Below are 13,019 nucleotides of genomic sequence, written 5' to 3' on the forward strand. Positions count from 1 at the left end.
CAGGCTGGAGTGCAGTGGCACATCTCGGCTCACTGCAACCTCTGCCTCCTGGGTTCAAGCGATTCTCCTGCCTCAGCCTCCTGAGTAGCTGGGATTACAGACGTGTACCACCACGCCCAGCTAATTTTTGTATTTTTAGTAGAGACGGGGTTTCACCATGTTAGCCAGGCTGGTCTCGAACTCCTGACCTCGTGACCCACCCGCCTCGGACTCCCAAAGTGCTGGGATTACAGGCGTGAGCCACCGCGCCCGTCCGCCATTATGAATATTGATGCAAAATGTTTAATACTAGGAAACCAAATTTAACAGCTTCTCAGAATAATTATATACTGTGACTAAGTGAGGTTTATTCTGTAAATGCAAGGACGGTTCAACATAGGAAAATCAACCAAGGTAATACACCACATTAATAGAATGAAGGAGAAAACCCCAAATGATCATCTCAATTGATACAGAAAGAGTATTTGACAAAATCCAACACACTTTCATCAGAAAGCAGTCAATAAACTAGGAATGGAAGGGAATTCCTTCAAAATAATAAAGGTTATATCTGAAAAACTCACAGCTAATATCATACACAATGGTGAATTTCTTAAAACTGTACCCCAAACATCAGAAAGAAGATAAGGCCTTCTTTCTATTCAACACAGTAGTAGCCTTTGTAGTCACAGCAACTCAGCCAAAAATAAATCGCATCTGAATTGGAAAGGAAGAAGTAAAATCACCTCTGTTCACAGAAGACATGCTGTTACATGTAGCAAATTCTAAAGAATCCACAATAAAATGGTTACATCTCACTCCAGAATTCAGAGACATGGCAAGATACAAAATCAACACACGAAAATCGGCTGCATTGTTATCCACTAGCAATGAACATTCTGAAAGCATATTAATAAAACAATTCTGGCCGGGAGCAGTGGCTCATGCCTATCATCCCAGCACTTTGGGAGGCTGAGGTGGGCGGATCACCTGAGGTCAGGAGTTCGAGACCAGCCTGGCCAACATGGTGAAACCCTGTCTCTACTAAAAATACAAAAATCAGCCGAGTGTGGTGGCACGCAGCTGTAATCCCAGCTACTTGGGAGGCTGAGGCAGGAGAATCTTTTGAACCTGGGAGGCGGAGGTTGCAGTGAGATCGTGCCACTGCACTGCACTCCAGCCTGGGTGACAGAATGAGATTCTGTCTCAAAAAAAAAAAAGCATCAAAAAGAATAAAAAAATACACAGGAATAAATTTAACGAAGGAGGCACAAGACTTAGACTTACATATTGAAAACTGTAAAACATTGCCAAAAGAATTAAAGAAGACATAAATAAATGGAAGGATATTCCATGTTGGGGATTGGGAGGCGTAGTTGTAGTTATTAAGATGACAATACTGCCCAGCCTATCTACAGAGTTAATGCAAAATCCCTTTCAAAATCCCAGGGATGTTTTTTGCAGAAATAGAAAAACCTAATTTGAAATTCAGGCCCCGCATGGTGGCTCAGGCCTGTAATCCCAGCACTGTGGGAGGCTGAAGCAGACGGATCACCTGAGGCCAGGAGTTCGGGACCAGCCTGGCTAGCATAGCAAAACCCCGTCTGTACCAAAAAATACAAAAATTATCCGGGTCGGGGGTTACGTGCACCTGCAGTCCCAGCTACTCGGGAGGCTGAGGTGGGAAAATCACCCAAGTCCAGGGAAGTCGAGGCTGCAGTGAGCCTTGATGGCGCCAATGCACTCCAGCCTGGGTGACAGAATGAGACCCTGTCTCAAAAAAAGTAAGTAAATAAATAAATTAATTAATTAAATTAATGTGGGACCTCTCCTATTGGCTCTGGGAAGCTTGCAGCTTGAGATGCGGCCCCGCAGAGGAACGCGCATGCGCTGATTCGTCCAACGACTTGGGTTGGTGGAAAAGTAACGGCGGTTTTTGCCTTTTTTGTTGTTGTTGTTGTTTTTTTTTTGAGATGGAGTCTCGCTCTGTTGCCCAGGCTGGAGCTCACTGCAGCCTCGACTTCCCCGGACTTCGGTGATTTTCCAGGGCTCTCTGCCCATCCGTCCTTTCCTCTCCCCAACCCCTGTCAACCACTGATTATTTTACTATCTATGTAATTTTCCCTTTTCCAAAATGTCACGTAATTGGAATCATACAGTATGTGGCCTTTTTGGCTTCTTTCACTTAGTAATGTGCATTTTGGGTCCCTGTATGCCTTTTCATGACTTGATAGCTCATTTCTTTTCTCACTGAATGATATTCCGTTGTCTGCAGGTACCAGAATGTATTTCTCCAGTCACCTGCCGAAGGACATGTCGGTCACCTCCAGTTTCTGGTAATTCTAATGAAGCTTCTATGTAGGTGCCAGCCCCACAGGGTTGTGGGTTTCTTCTCCCTGTGTTCGGAGACGAGAGACTGTAGAAAAAAAGACACAAGACAGAGATAAAAGAAAAGACAGCTGGGCCCGGGGGACCACTGCCACCAAGACGCGGAGACCGGTAGTGGTCCCGAATGCCAGGCTGCGCTGTTATTTATTGGATACGAAGCAAAAGGGGCAGGGTAAGGAGTGTGAGTCATCTTCACTGATTGATAAGGTCAGGTGAGCCACGTGTCCACCGGACGGGGGGCCCTTCCCTGTTAGGCGGCCGAGGCGGAGAGAGAGAGAGGACAGCTTACACCATTATTTTTTCTATGCTCTTTTCAGAAAGATCAAAGACTTTAATACTTTCACTAATTTGCTACTGCTTTCTAGAGGGCGGAGCCAGGTGTACAGGATGGAACATGAAGGTGGACTAGGAGCGTGACCACTGAAGCACAGCATCACAGGGAGACGGTTAGGCCTCCGGATAACTGTGGGAAAGCCTGACTGGTGTCAGGCCCTCCACAAGAGGTGGAGGAGCAGAGTCTTCCCTAAACTCCCCCGGGGAAAAGGAGACTCCCTTTCCCGGTCTGCTAAGTAGCGGATGCTTTTCCTTGGCACTGATGCTACCACTAGACACGGGCGTCTCCCCAGACGCTGGCGTCACCGCTAGACCAAGGAGCCCTCTGGTAGCCCTGTCTGGGCATAACAGAAGGCTCGCACTCCTGTCTTCTGGTCACTCCTCACTATGTCCCCTCAGCTCCTATCTCTGTGTGGCCTGGCTTTTCCTAGGTTATGATTATAGAGCAAAGATTATTATAATATTGGGATAAAGAGTAATTACTACCAACTAATGATTAATGATATTCATATATAATTATATCTAAGATCTACATCTAGTATAACTCTTGTTATCTTATATATTTTATTACACTGGAACAGCTCGTGCCCTCAGTCTCTTACCTCGGCACCTGGGTGGCTTGCCGCCCACATTTCTATAAACATTTATGTGCAAGTTTGTGTGTGGACATAACTCTTCAACTCCACTGGGTAAATAATGAGGAGCACAACTGCTAAATCTTATGACAAGACTGTGTGAGCTTTGTAAAAAACTGCCACACTGTCTTCCAAAGTGGCTGTGCCATTTTGCATTCCCACAGCAATGAATGAGAGTTCCTGTTGTTTCACATCCTCACCAGCATTTGGTGCTTTCATTCTTGTGGATTTTAGCCATTCTGATAGGTGTGCAGTGGTATCTCATTGCTGTCTTAATTGGCAATTCCTAATAACATATTATGCAGAGCATCTTTTCATATACTTAGTTTCCATCTGCAGATCTGTTCAGCTTTTGCCCAGTTTTGAGTTGTTTTCTTATTGCTGAGTTTTAAGAGTTCTTTGCGTATTTCAGATATGAATCCTTAGATATATTTTGCAAATATTTTCTCACAGTCTGTGATTTGTCTTTTGATTCTCTTAACAGTATCTTTTGCAAAACAAATTTTTTCATGTTAATGAAATTAAACTTTCCAATTTTTTTCTTTGTGTATCATGCTTTTGGTGTTGTATCTAAAAAAAAAAAATCACCAAATCCAAGGTTATCTAGATTTTTTCCTTATGTTATCTTCTAGAATTTTGAAACTTTTACATTTCATATATTGGTCTAATATCTACTTTGCATTAACTTTTGTAAAAAGTATAAAGTCTGTTTACATATTTTTTTTTTGCATGTGGATGCCCACTTGTTCCAGAACCATTCGTTAAAAAGGCTCCCCTTTCTCCATTGAATCGTTTTTGCTCCTTTGTCAGAAATCAGTTGGCTGCATTTCAGTCTGTTTCTGGGCTCTCTGTTCTGTTTCACTGATGGGTGTGTATGTGTCTTCTGTTTTGCCTTCAATTAAAAAAAAAATCTAAATATCTACTCGCTGCCTCAATTTGCTTATGAATTCTCATTTGTAAACAGAAAAGCGTAAATTAATGCCTGAGTATCTTTTGGGGTAGATGTTGCATTGAATACAATGAGCAGAATGAGTTATAACCTTAAAGTGAATATAAAAATTTGACCATAGTGGTAACAGATTTGCGCACTAGTGACGTCAATGACAGAGTCCATTGCAATATTGCTTCCTCCTTCGGCTCAGCTCTGCTTCACACCAGGCAACGACCAATCCCTTCTGTGCTTCATTCAAGGATTTCTGTGGGGTGGAAAGCAGAAATATCATGAGCTCAGTGGAGGGAGAGAAGGCAGTTTCCCAGGCTGGGAGCAGTCAGATCTCTGGCGGGTCCCAACACTGCTCTGTAGCAATGCCTAGAGGGCGATGGAAACGGTGAAAATGAGGTGGGTGCTGGCCCCAGGGTTCCCAGTGTTACCAGGTCCCCGTGGTCTATAAGATGCCCGGAAATGAGATCTTCTGGGCTTTGGGGGCCCCTGTGGAGTTGGAAAATAAGAAAGTGAGCAGCGACAATCCAGACTGGTTATTAGAGGTACCTCTCCCATTTTTCAGAAACCAAGGAGCCTTTGATTAGTAGTGAAATTGTGGCACTGCAACAGTGGTGGAGTGGAATGTCCTGCCATTCTGGATGGGTGATGGCTCGGGGTCAAGACTGAATTCATTAGAAAAAAAAAGAAGTTTTTTTTTTTCCTATCTGAGTTTGTGAATGAAGAGCTCCACTGCTGTGAAATGTGCAAATCATTGGCTGTTGTTTCTCATGTGCATTTCAGGAGTATCAAGTCCAAAACGAAGCTCTTCAAACCATCTGGGAAGAGAAAACAGCATGACAAGGAAAGGTGTATTTGTCTGATCCCAGGAATCAATATAAACATCCATGATAACCCCACCTATTTTTTTAATGTATGATTTGGACGAAACAAGAGAAAGAGACTGATTGCTGCTGAGTCCCTGCTGCGGTCCCGACACCGCTGGAGACGCCCTGCTCTCCTTATTCTGTTGATGCTCATGAGAAAGACACTGATATCTGAGGAAGAAGGTTCTCGCCCACCTCTGCCCCTGGTGTGTCACGTGCCGGCCTTGCCAACGCACACGAGAACCTGACAGGGTGAGTGTTATAACCCCAGTTATAGAAAAGGAAACTGGCTCTAAAGTGTTTAGCATCTTGCCCAAGTTCTGACACTTAGCAGAGGCCTAAGTTTAAATGCAGCCCCGTCTTGCTCTTTGACAGCCTCAGCGCCACAGGCCCTGGGTGGCCCATGCAGTGAGTCACTGACAGCCCTTGTGGTGGGCCCGTGGCACAGCATGCAGCGAAATGGTCCACTGATGTTTGCAGACACTTGGGCAATTCCTGATACAGTGTATGCAGTCACTCCCGGTGAGTCCTATTGTTCAGTTTAATAGAATACCTAATTCTATGTTTAGTATGAATAAAGGGAGAGTTCTTGTGGTTTTTAAGAATGTGAAGCTTATCTATTTTGCCTGCAAGTTGGAAGTTCCGATACTATAGGAAGCATAAGTGCAGGTTATAATGATGGGTTTTTTGTAAGACTGAGTTCACATCAAACTGAATCAGTAACTCCAGCTGTATGAACAGGGTGAGACGTTAAACATTTAATGAAAACAATTCCTTTCTTAGGTCACAGCAAGGACTAAATATGTCCAATTATCCTGCCCACTAAGATGTATTGTAATATTTGCAGTTAATCACTCATTCAGTTCAAAGGGTATTTATTAATTGTCTGCTCTGAGCATAAAATTAATTGGAAGCAGTGTGTTCACATGAAAAAAAAACTTACCTGAGACTCTAAGTCACAACTTTCCATGACCAGCACACGTTTCTAATCTGAAATACATATCTCAAGCTTCAAATGCATAAATAGATATCCCAATCTAGAACTAAGTTAATAGTTTCTTTGAATTAATTGTTTAAATTATCCTGGGAATAGGAAAGATATGTCTACATGAAACAATAAAGGCTATATTAGAATTAGTAAACTTTAGAAGACCACTTTAATCTTAATATATAAACATACTACCTAGGCACACGTTTAAATACATCTGCAACCTACTATTTTTAGATTTAAGTAAATCATTAAACCTTACATTTGGAAAAGATTTCAGTGTTAGAGCTCTAGACTGTGAAACTTGAATGTTTTTCTAAACTTTTTAAGTCTTATCCAGAAATACAAATTTTCCTGGTACTGAGAACTGCAAGAAATTTCACTTGGAGTCTCCACATAGTCAACCATGTGATGGCAACATCAGTGTAATAGATACTGTCGTAAACATCCTGTGACTTTTTTTTTTTTTATACTTTAAGTTCTGGGATACATGTGCAGAACGTGCAGGTTTGTTACATAGGTATACACATGCCATGGTAGTTTGCTGCACCCATCAACCCATCATCTACATTAGGTGTTTCTCCTAATGCTCTCCCTCCCCTTGACCCCCACACCCTGACAGGCCCCAGTGTGTGATGTTCCCTTCCCTGTGTCCATGTGTTCTCATTGTTCAATTCCCACTTATGAGTGAGAACATGAGGTGTCTGGTTTTCTGTTCCTGTGTTAGTTTGCTGAGAATGATGATTTCCAGTTTCATCCATGTCCCTGCAAAGGACATGAACTCATCCTTTTTATGGCTGCATAGTATTCCATGGTGTATATGTGCCACATTTCTTTATCTAGTCTATCATTGATGGGCATTTGGGTTGGTTGCAATTCTTTGCTATTGTGAATAGTGCTGCAGTAAACATACATGTGCATGTGTCTTTATAGCAGAATGATTTATAATCCTTTGGGTATATACTCAGTAATGGGATTGCTGGGTCAAATGGTATTTCTGGTTCTAGATCCTTGAAGAATCGCCACACTGTCTTCCACAATGGTTGAACTCATTTACACCCCCACCAACAGTGTAAAATCGTTCCTGTTTCTCCACATCCTCTCCAGCATCTGTTGTTTCCTGACTTTTTAATGATTGCCATTCTAACTGGTGTGAGATGGCATCTCATTGAGGGTTTCATTTGCATTTCTCTAGTGACCAGTGATGATGAGCTTGTGTTCATGTATTTTTCAGCCGCATAAATGTCTTCTTCTGAGAAGTGTCTGTTCATATCCTTTGCCCACTTTTTGATGGGGTTGTTTGTTTTTTTCTTGTAAATTTGTTTAAGTTCCTTGTAGATTCTGGATATTAGTCCTTTATCAGATGGGTAGATTGCAAAAATTTTCTCCCTTTCTGTAGGTTTCCTGTACACTCTAATGGTGGTTTCTTTTTTTTTTTTTTTTTTTTTTGAGACAGAGTCTCACTCTGTCGCCCAGGCTGGAGTGCAGTGGCACAATCTTGGCTCACTGCAAGCTCCGCCTCCCGGGTTCACACCATTCTCCTGCCTCAGCCTCTCTGAGTAGCTGGGACTACAGGCACCCGCCACCATGCCTGGCTAATTTTTTGTATTTTTAGTAGAGACGGGGTTTCACCGTGGTCTCAATCTCCTGACCTCGTGACCCACCTGCCTCGGCCTCCCAAAGTGCTGGGATTACAAGCGTGAGCCACTGCGCCCGGCCTATGGTAGTTTCTTTTGCTGTGCAGAGGCTCTTTAGTTTAATTAGATCCCGTTTGTCAATTTTGGCTTTTGTTGCCATTGCTTTTGGTGTTTTAGTCATGAAGTCTTTGCCCATGCCTATGTCCTGAATGGTATTGCCTAGGTTTTCTTCTAGGTTTTCATGGCTTTAGGTCTCACACAAGTCTTTAATCCATCTTGAGTTAATTTTTGTGTAAGGTGTAGGGAAGGGGTCCAGTTTCAGTTTTCTGCATGTGGCTAACCAGTTTTCCCAACACCATTTATTAAATAGGGAATCCTTTTCCCATTGCTTGTTCTTATCAAGGTTGTCAGACATCCTAAACTTTTTAATTTAAGAATTTACATTTTTTAAAGTAACTGACAATCATTTAAAAATCCATGACTTAAAAAATAATAATTCCTCCTATGTTTTCAACCAAGAGAAGTGAAAATCTGTTTACACAAAGGCCTGAATATAAGTATTCATAACAACTTTCTTCTTAATAGCCAAATATTTTTAAAATAGTCTATCACTGCAGAATAGATAAACAAGCTGTAATATATTCCTACAGTGGTTACTGCCCAACATAAGAAGAGTGACATACACACCAGAAACCACATGGACATATCTCAAAGGCATTAAAATATATGAAATAAACCAGGTATAAGATAATTTACTGTATGATTCCATTTATATCAAATGCTTTTCTTTCTTCTTTTCTTTTTCGACAACGTCTCACTCTGTCACCAAGGCTGGAGTGCAGTGATGTGACCACAGATCACCATAGCCTTGACCTCCCAGGCTCAGGTGATTCTTCGGCCTCCTGAGTAGCTGGGACCACAGGTGTGTGCCACCACACCTGGCTAATTTTGTGTGTGTGTGTATTTTTTTTTTTTGAGACAGGGTTTGCCTTCTTACCCAAACTGCTTGTTCAAGTGATCCTCCCTCCTCAGTCTAGTGCTACGATTACAGGCATGAGTCACCACACGTGGCCTGTATCAAATTCTAAGACAGACAAAACTAGAGTGAAAGAAAGCAACTGCCAGGAGCTGTGGTGGAGGGGGGCACTGACTACAGCAGCATGCAAGGGAATTTTTGGGGTAATGAAATGTATTTCAATGGTAGTGCTGTGTACATGACTATATATATTTGTCAAAATGCACTCATTTGTACACTTAAAATTACTAAATTTTATTATATGTAAATTAAACTCAATCAAACAATAAAAAATAAACTTTTGATCCTGAAAAAATACCTACATACACACAAACGACCTCTGAAACAAACTACTTTCTCAGAATTTCTAATTTAAATATTCAGAAATATGAATGACGACAATGAATTTTAACAAGGCTTGCCTAATTCAATTCTGTTTTGGATCACGCCTGGGAGGCATATTAGCTGCTGGACTTAGGTGGATTTCCTTATCTCCTTTGCATGTGAAAAAACAGGAGGTTGAGACAGAAACAAGATATGTAACTAATGTACAATGAAACTTTCTACTGCCCAGGAAATGAGGCTTTCTATTGCCCAGTGAATTGTGCCTGGCAGCACAATTCACTGCTTCACAATTGATCATTCTTTTTACCCTCAAAGCATCCTTGAAATGATTGACTCAACCGTGAGAGAAACACTGTAAATATTCTCAGATACAAACTCGCAGTACCAGCTTCACAGAACACCTGCAGGTGCAAGTAACTAAAAATCCAGCTCAATTTGACTTTAATAAGAAGGCAATTTTTTGACTCAGGTGGATAGTTCAGAAGCAGACCAGGCTTCAGGGTGAATTTGAGCAAAAAGAAGTTCATGGATGCTACCCAGGACTCAGTCTCTTCCCAATTTTCTGCTCTGCCTTCAGTGAAGTCACAATCATTCTGAGTGTGGCAAAATCTCCAGGAACAATTTCTGAGGCTGCATTCTTCGTCAAAGAGGGAGCATGAGCAAGCACACTCTTAGCACAACTTGCATCTGACTCTAACTGGAACAATGCAGGCCCTTGCCCATCCCCAAGTCCATTAGGGGGACCAAGGGAGTGCTGTGTGGCACCGGGCATGAGCCTCAGTTATGCACCCACCTTGGAACCAGCAGCTGTGACATAGGGTGAGACGGTGCTGGTTAGGTTAAGTCAACCAGCACCCACCCTATGTTTCAAACCATGTGACTGAATAACTCAGGGCTCTGTTAGGAAGGAGAAAGGGGGATGCTTCTTGAAGAGTACCCAACACTCAACTACAATTCGATTTGACAGGAACCCGGAGGCCTTGCCCATAGAAATCTCTCACAGTTGCTTGGAGAGAGAACACTCAGTACAAAAATCTTATGGCAGCAACCCTGTGGCCTCAAGGGTGCCACGGACTTGGTGTGGGGGGTGGGGAAGGGCTCAGCATCTTCTGAAGATGAAGCAGAAGAATAGATGGCACTGCCTTAGCAGAGTGGAAAACGTTTAACCCCAAGAGGTGCCTACAGAGGCAGGTGGCCCCACCACAGACTCCTAGAAGGGCTTGCAGAGGGTCAGTTCAAAGCTGATTGGGAAGCGTGTGATCCCAAGACCCCTCAGTCCACACTGGCAGTCAAATATTCCTCCCTGACATCAGAAAAAGCAACTATTTTCTTCAGACATTGAAACAGGACTTTTCTAAGCTGCAGGACACTGGGTAATGCTGCTTATGCAAAGACAGTATTTAGTGAAAGCCAATGTACTGAACAGGGAGATCCACAGACTCTTTCTCCCTCTTGGCTCCCAGAATACTGGGGTCAGGCTTGCAGTCTTAGGAGACTGGTGACCTCTTTTTGGAGAGGATCTGCAGATACCAACAATTCAGGGTTTCCTCAGGTCCAGGAGTGCCAGGCTCCTGTGCACTCTTCCTTTGGGGCAGCAAAGGAAGACTCCATCTGTGCTTTTGGCCCTGGTGTTTCCGATGTGGCGTCTCACACAGGAGTTCAGCTCCTCTCAGAATAGTGGACCCAGGATTGTTTGTAAAGACCTACCAATAGCTCACTGTCCATGCACGTGGTAAGAGCACAGCATCCACAGAGAGTTTCCTGGGGCCCAGAACTGGTGCTGGGGCCCATAGTGGAAAACCTCAACCCAACACCTGGGAGTGCTCTTGGGAACCTGCACTTTCCTGGGGCAGGAAGAGGTGACAAACCCATGGCAACACCCGCCCACCACAACACCTGAGTCCACACCTGCCCACCACAACACCTGAGTCCACACCCGCCCACCACAACACCTGAGTCTGCACCCACCCACCACAACACCCGCCCACAACACCTGAGTCCACACCTGCCCACCAGAACACCTGAGTCCACACCCGCCCACCACAATACCTGCCCACCACAACACCCAAGTCAACACCCACCCACCAGAATACCTGAGTCCACACCCACCCACCACAACACCCGCCCATCACAACACCCCCACCACAACACCTGAGTGCACACCTGCCCACCACAATACTTGCCCACCACAACATCCAAGTCAACACCCCCCAACCACAACACCTATCAACACCCATCCATTCCAACACCCCCCCACCACAACGCCAGCAGCAATACCTGCCCACCACACTTGAGGAGCCTCGGGCAATCACCACCCCAGGCCTTGGGGCCACACTGAGGGGAAACTGAGGCCTGAGCTCTCCATCCTGGCTCTCCTCATGCTGATCTGAGCCCAGGAGAAGGTCATGGAGAGAGAAGGCCAGGTGTGCTCTTGGACAGTCGCTGAGACTCTCACAGGAAGGGGCATGCAGGGCCAGGGGTGTGAGGAGGTCCCAGAGTCGCACATCACTTCAGGAGGAGGTGAAGCTCCCGGGGCCCGGGCAGCGTTCCCCAGCCAGAGGGAGCCTGCTGGCCTCCTCTGAGCTGGTACTTGGGGAGTAAAAAAGATCAAAGGTAAGTTATATTGATGGTTCCATGATCATGCAGGGTTGGAGTAATGACCAAGCTGACCAGCAGTTTAAGTGTTTGTTAGTCGCCTTCTGGGGACAGGAGCAGGTTAACTGAGTGCGTTTGAGGGACAAAAACAAACAGAGCATTTATTTTTATAATTCATAAAGCCAAGATCACTAAATGGATGTCCAGTTGAAAACACGATGGGAATTTAAACAGCCTTCGGAAGGAACCCCCCCGGTCTCTGTATTCACACCGGTCAGGCTGTCTGCGCGTCGGTGCGGGAGCAAATATTCCTCCCAACTGGTTTTCTGCCACGTCTGAGGGCTTTGAAGATGCTGAGGTCCTTCGGTATGTCCATGGCTCACAAAGGCCCCATTTGGTGGCATTGGATGCAGCTGCAGCCAACTGTGCCTTTATTCAGGTTCCTGCTAAAACAGACAGGGCACAGCTGCCGACTGCTCCTCCGCAACTTTCTTCAGGATGCTGCGGGAAGCACGGGCGCTTCTGCCGTGACTGATGTGACAACGGTCCCAGAGGCGCCTCCTCCACCCGCCACATCCCACAGACCTAAGAGGCCTTGACTGGAGCAGGCCCTGCCCATACCTTGGTTTTGGACTTCATGCCTCCAGAGCTGTGAGAGAAGAAACTCGATTGCTTTAAGCCCCTGGGTTTCTGGTAACTGATTACAGCAGGTGTGGGAAGCCAGCATCCTTCCACATTGGTGCAGGGGATTCTGAGATGTCCAGCTAGAATTGGCTTTTTACCAGGGTGCAACTGAATTGAGGTATCGTTTAGTACAAAGTTTAATTTTAAACATTTTGTGGAGTACATCAATTTTTTAACCTGATTATAGTAAACTCTTTACCTAATAACAGGTCATGAAGAGTTCTCCTTATGTTTTCTTCTAAAATGTTTATACTTTTGCAGTTTTCATTTAGATCTGTGATTACTTTCAGTTAAGTATTCATAACATGTGAGGTTTAGATTGCGGATGTTTGCACATGCCTGTCAACATGATTCATAACCGCTTGTTGGAAAGACTCTCACTCCATTAACTCCTTTTGCGTATTTGGCATATTTGTGTTCTGGACACTGTATTCTGTTTCAAGGATCTATACGTTTGCTACTCTGCAAATGCCACCGTCTTGATGACTGCAGATTTATAGTAAGTCTTAAAATAAAGTAGTTTTAATTTTATGTTTTCTCCAACTTTGTTCTTCTTCAGTATTAAGTTGCATATTCTCTCTTTTGCCTTTCCATATAAAGTTTAGAATCAGCTC

At 44.1% G+C, this 13,019-nt stretch overlaps 1 long non-coding RNA gene across 1 annotated transcript; it reads left to right on the forward strand.

The window, feature by feature from the left end:
• The first annotated feature begins 1,877 nt into the window (after positions 1-1,877).
• Positions 1,878-5,659, forward strand: LOC116464645 (uncharacterized). Its single transcript, XR_004246965.2, has 4 exons — positions 1,878-2,014; positions 2,255-2,315; positions 5,059-5,393; positions 5,517-5,659. It is a non-coding gene; the product is annotated as an uncharacterized LOC116464645 (long non-coding RNA).
• The last annotated feature ends 7,360 nt before the right edge of the window (positions 5,660-13,019 follow it).

The sequence above is a fragment of the Hylobates moloch genome, unplaced genomic scaffold (genome assembly GCF_009828535.3).
Source record: "Hylobates moloch isolate HMO894 unplaced genomic scaffold, HMol_V3 SCAFFOLD_1183, whole genome shotgun sequence".
NCBI classification, from domain to species: Eukaryota; Metazoa; Chordata; class Mammalia; order Primates; family Hylobatidae; genus Hylobates; species Hylobates moloch.